This window comes from Triticum urartu, chromosome 6 (genome assembly GCF_003073215.2).
Source record: "Triticum urartu cultivar G1812 chromosome 6, Tu2.1, whole genome shotgun sequence".
In the NCBI taxonomy this organism is placed as follows: Eukaryota; Viridiplantae; Streptophyta; class Magnoliopsida; order Poales; family Poaceae; genus Triticum; species Triticum urartu.
Genome location: NC_053027.1, coordinates 364,208,445 through 364,214,565, shown reverse-complemented (window position 1 = coordinate 364,214,565; position 6,121 = coordinate 364,208,445). Strand labels below are relative to the sequence as shown.

At 53.5% G+C, this 6,121-nt stretch overlaps 1 pseudogene; it reads left to right on the top strand.

Moving 5' to 3' along the window:
- The first annotated feature begins 236 nt into the window (after nt 1-236).
- Nucleotides 237-1,244, top strand: LOC125513520 (annotated as a pseudogene).
- The last annotated feature ends 4,877 nt before the right edge of the window (nt 1,245-6,121 follow it).

Genomic DNA, 6,121 nt, shown 5'->3' with positions numbered 1-6,121 from the left:
GGAGCGATGGAGGTTTACAGGCGAGGGAGAGACCCAGCGTCTGATACCATGTGAGAGGGAGAATGAATGGGCAGTCGCACCTTAGATGCTGCCGATGGCGTAGCTCTCATTATATACAAGTGTATATGTTACAACAGGGGCACGGAGCGCCGTGGGTGGCGACGTGCATGAGATCATGGGATCATGCAGTCGTGCATGTAGAGGAGAGGTGTGAGAGAGGAGTTTGACTGGCTAACACTGCCGTGCGCGCCCTCTTCGATCTCCCCGACGATGCCAAGCTCCGCAACGCCGACGTCATCTCCGGCAGCGGCTACGTCGCGCCGAGCGCCAACGAACCCGCTCTACGAGGCGTTCGGCCTCTACGACGCCGCGTCCCCCGCCGACGTCGACGCCTTCTGCGCCTCCCTCCACGCGCCACCGCACATCAGGTACGGACGTGCTCAGGTGCCTTTCTTGCCGTTTCTTTCCTGTGTCGGCTGCCTCGAGCCCGAGGTGGTGACGCTCGGAGGTTCTTGTGCTTGTGCAGGGAGACCATTAGGAGGTACGCGGAGAAGACACACGAGCTAATCGTGGACGTGGCGGCGAAGCTGGCCGTGAGCCTCGGCCTGGAGGAGCCCGAGGCCGACCGCATGTTCCAGGACTGGCCGTGCCGGTTCCGCATCAACAGGTACAACTACACACCGGACACCGTGGGGGAGACCGGCGTGCAGGTCCACACGGACTCCGGCTTCCTCACCGTGCTCCACGAGGACGACCGCGTCGGCGGCCTCGAGGTGGCGGACCCGGGCACCGGCGAGTTCGCGCCCGTGGACCCGTCCCAGGCACCTTCCTCGTCAACCTCGGCGACGTCGCCACGGTACAGTATAGTACAGTAGGATGCCTCCATCTTCTGGCCTCCCTACGTACGTCTCCCACGTTTGACTTCGACTCTCTGTATCCGTGTGTGCATCTAGTGTAGGCGTGGAGCAACGGGGCGCTGCACAACGTGAGGCACCGCGTGCAGTGTGTGGCGGCGGTGCCGCGGGTCTCCATCGCGCTCTTCTTGCTGGCGCCCAAGGACGACGTGGTCCGCGCGCCGGACGCCTTCGTCGGCGCCGACAGCCACCGCCTCTTCAGGACTTTCGGCTACGACGACTACCGCCGGCTCCGGCAGTCCACCGGGGAGCATGCCGGCGAGGCCCTGGCGCGGTTGGCCGCGTGATACACCAACTTAATTCAATTCGAGCTCTGTTGGTCAAATGTGATGCTATGTAGTAGTACCGAGAATGGTTGAATCTGGTCACCAAAGGCAACTTCCGAGGAGTACTACACTAGCCCGGGTGCTTTTTCGATGGCGGTACTCAACTAAGGTTGGCATCTGCTCCAGCTGTACTAGTAAAAAGGTATTGCGCTTTTGCTATCGGGAATTCACAGCGTCCCTGCGTTTGATTGAGAAACTTGATCGACTTCATCTGTTATTTTCGTGCGAGTTTCCGTTAATACGCAACAAATACAAACCAAATACTTCCTCTGTAAACTAATATAAAAATATTTAGATCACTATTTTAGTATTCTAAACGCTCTTATATCAGTTTACGGAGGGAGTACATGCGAAAAACCAAATACAGACCAAATTCATGTCTAAAACCGGTTCATGTTTGAAAGTTTAGGCACCGGTTTTACATCATCTGAATTTTCTGATACCCAAAAACATTCTCGCTCCTGCCCTAAAATCATTTTTCGACACCAACCTTGCATCATCTATTTGAAGGACTCGTACACTGATGAAGTGTCATGTGTGTTTAAAACCGGTGCCCTAAACTTCCAGGCAAGCAAAACTGCGTTGAATGTAAGAGCCTTGAATAGTTTAGCTTCCGGAATGCTTCACAGGCAAAGAATGAGACAGTTAAAGAATTAATATATTATTATACCACGCTTGCACCTAAGAGCAGCGGTGATGACATTTTCTTTGCACAGAGTATGAGATATACCAAGATCAAAATCCGAGATTGAATCCACACAACGCCTTTGCCGAAGATTGAGATTAAGCTGGGAAAAGATATATTTGAGGCTCTTGTTGGCGGTGAAGATTTCATAACGCCGGTCAAGCAAACATGGTCCCCAAAATACCATTATCAAATGACACTTTTGCAGCAGTTGAATTAACCTCAAAGTAACGAGAACAATGTCTTTGAACTCCATGCACTTGAAGCAAGTCACCGACACCGTAGGTAGGTCTTAAGTGCGGAGAAGAAACACTTGCCTTGGCTGAACATTCTGACTTCTAGAAGGAAAAACAGGGTTGGGTGGGCGGGGAAAAGCACACCTCAACAAAAGAAGGTGGATAAAATTGAAGGAAATATGCCTTAGAGACAATAATAAACTTGTTATTTATATTTCCTTATATCATGATAAATGTTTATTATTCATGCTAGAATTGTATTAGGTGCTGCCCTCTTGGTTGCTCGTAGGCCTTCTCTATGGCTGATCCGAGCCAGGTTGTGGTGGTGTGGAATGTACGCGGGATGAACAACCCGGCGAAATGCAATGCTATAAATAACGTCATTTCGGGCTCGGGAGCGAGTGTTGTTTGCCTTCAGAAAACAAAAATCCAGGACATGACCCCTGCGCTAGTGCTACAATGCCTTGGGCTGGCATTTGATCAGTTCTTCTACGTGCCTGCGGTGGGGACACGCAGTGGCGTTCTGTTGGCAGCCAAGTCGAGTGGTGTGCAGCTTTCAAACCCCCATGTCACGGACAATTCGGTCACGACATGGGTGCAATGTCTGGAGTCGGTTGGTTGGTGGTTCACCAGGGTGTACGGGCCCTAGGAGGACGCGGAGAAGATTGTTTTCATGCAGGAGCTTAGGGAGATCCGGGATTTACATGCAGGTCCCTGGATGCTCTCCGGTGATTTCTACCTGATTGCGGACCCGTCCGACAAGAGCAACGACAGAATAAATAGGCAGATGATGGGGCGGTTTAGGAGATGCATCTCGCATTTGGACATGCATGGGGTCTACCTTAACGGCACGAGGTACACCTGGTCGAATGAGCGCTCAACGCCCACGTTGGAGAAGTTGGACAGAGTGCTTGTGTCTGTGGAGTGGGAGGACTTATACCCAACATCGTTCCTCTCTGCGCTCAGCACGGGTGTTTCCGACCACTATCTGTTGCACCTGGTGCTTGAGGCCAACTTGCGGAGAGGTCGGCGATTTCACTTCGAGTCCTTTTGGACGAAGATAGATGGTTTCCAGGACGTGGTTCAGTCGCACGTGGAGCAGTCAGCCGTGGGTGCGGAATCCTTTCAAGAGACTTGCGGCCAAGCTAAAGGCTACGCCCAAGTGCTTGGCCAGTTGGAGCAACAAGTACGCCGGAAGTGTCAAGCAGCAAATCCGCATCGCCAATGAGGTCATCTTGCGACTCGATGTCGCCATGGAGAGTCGTTTCCTTACGATGGAGGAAATGGAGCTCAGGAGGCTGCTCAAGCATAAGCTGTTGGGTTTGGCTTAGCTTGAGCGCACGATCGCTAGGCAGCGGTCTAGGGTTCTGCGGCTGCGGGAGGGGGATGCGTGCACGGAATATTTTCATGCCCACACTAGTCACCGTCGTCGAAAAAACTACATCCCCAAGCTTCGGGTGGATGGAGTTCTGACTGCTGATCACGAGGTTATGGCCGAGGCCGTGGACTCCTTCTTCTCCCGTTTGCTTGGGGAGTCTGCTGAGAGGGATTTCACGCTCAACATGGAGGAAATTGGTATGCCACGTAAGGTCCTAGATCATTTGGACCGTGATTTCACTGAGGAGGAAGTTTTAGCCGCGGTGCGCGCGCAAGGCTTGGACAAGGCGCCGGGGCCCGACGGGTTCTCGGCCAGGTTTTATGTGGCTTGTTGGCCGGTCATTAAGGACAACGTGATGGAGGCGTTCGGTACCCTACAGAGACTGGATTTCCATGGTCTCACGTCCATTAATCAGGCCTTCATCACTTTGCTACCCAAGACGGCAGCCGCGATGGAGATCCGAGAGTTCCGACCCATCAGCTTGATACATAGTTTCCCGAAGCTTGTGGCGAAGGTGTTGGCTATTTGGTTGGCCGAGGAGATGCCAGACTTGGTCGGGGCGCACTAGAGCGCGTTCAGCAAGGGCTGGCTAGGAAGCTACATGCCACTAAGAAGGATGCGGTGATGCTCAAGCTAGATATTATGAAGGCCTTCGACACGGTGAACTGGGCCTTCTTGATGGATGTGCTAAGGCACATGGGATTTGGAGTCAAGTGGACGTCGTGGATTGCCGGTTTACTTGCATCTTCTTCCACTAGGGTGCTGCTCAATGGCATTCCCGACGAGATCATCTACAACAGACAGGGCCTGCGGCAGGGGGACCCAGCCTCGCCACTTCTGTTTGTCCTGGTGATGGAAGCTCTTCACCACCTCCTGCGCTCGGCCTCAGTGGCTGGGGTGCTACAGCCTCTCGCGCCCAATGGCCTTCGGAGTACCACGTCCATATATGCTGACGACGTGGTTACTTTCATCAAGCCGGATCTGCAGAGTCTTAGGGCATGCACGGTGTTGCTTCGCGACTTAGGCGCGGTGTCGGGCCTACACACGAATCTAATCAAGAGTTCCGCCCACCCAATCAGATGTACGGAGGAGCAGGTGCTTGAGATCGCCACCGAGATGGAGTGTCAGGTGCTTGGTTGGCCCTGTCAGTACCTTGGGCTGCCCTTGGGTTTACGGAAGATATCGGCCATGCAATTACGGTACCTGATCGACAAGATGGCTGACCGATTGCCTGCCTGGCAGGCCAGGCTTCTCTTCTATGCAGGCAGGCTGGAGCTCCTTTGTACTACGCTTGCCTCCATGCCTATTCATGCCATGATGGCGATCGATCTGCCTGTCAAGACTATTACAACAACCAACAAGATCTACCGTGGATTTCTGTGGAAGGGGCGTCGAGACGTGCAGGGAGGCCAATGTCTGGTGGCTTGGGATCAGGTTTGCACACCCAACGAGCTCGGCGGCCTGGGGATTCCCAATTTGAGACTGTTGAACGCGGCGCTGCGGGCAAGATGGCCATGGCTCGAGAGAACTGACCCCCACAGACCTTGGAACAAGTTCAATTTGCAAGTATCGTGCGAGTCCTTGGGGATCTACAGAGCGACAACACATTGAGTGCTTGGAAACGGCGAATCAGCGCGCTTCTGGACTGATTGGTGGCTCTAGGATGGCCATATTGAGGAGCTAATGCCTAACCTGTATGCTTTTGTGAGAAAGCCAGCACGGCTTAAGACGGTGAGGCAGGCCATGGTGGAAGGATGGTGGCAAGACATTTCCCCGGACATGAATACGCGTGTTCTGCTCGAGTTCATTGCTCTGGTGGACAGGATGCAGGATGTGGATCTCACGCCAGGGATGGAGGATAGGATCCATTGGGCTTGGGACAGCACTGGGCAGTTCTCGGCTAAATATGCTTACATGGCGTGTTTTGCGGGTAGGATTGAGGCGAACGGTGCTACTCAGATCTGGAGATCCAGGGCGCCGGCTACTTGCAAGGTATTTGCGTGGCTTGCGACGTGGAACAGATGTTGGACAACATATAGACTCCAATGACGTCACTTGCCTCACCCCTCCGCATGTCCTTTTTGTGACCAAGCCCAGGAGACCATTGACCACTTGCTGTTGGGGTGTGTGTTTGCTAGGCAAGTTTGGTCCTGTATTACCAATGCGTGGGGTAAGCCCTCTTGGATGCCTACGGCAGATGCTACCTTGGTGCAATGGTGGACTGCCCTCACTCCGCAGAAGCAGCTAAGGAAAGAGATTTGGACGGTGGTCACCCTTGTGGCATGGACGATCTGGAGACGCCGGAATGACATAGTGTTCAATGGTGCTTCCCCCTCGGCAGATGTAGTGCTTAGGAGGATTGACGAGGAGGGGCAGGACTGGAGGGTCGCGGGTTTGCTCCGTGAGCACGGCTCTTTGCCACGTAGAGTAGTGAGGTTGGATAGCGGCGAGTGATCCACATGTGGATCATCTTTTTGGCTTTGTAAGCCGTGGAGTTGTAAAGACTTGTTTGCCATTCTTGGCACTTCCTATCTATGCTTCTGATGCGTCAAGCTCTTGACGCATCCTTGAAAAACATGTGT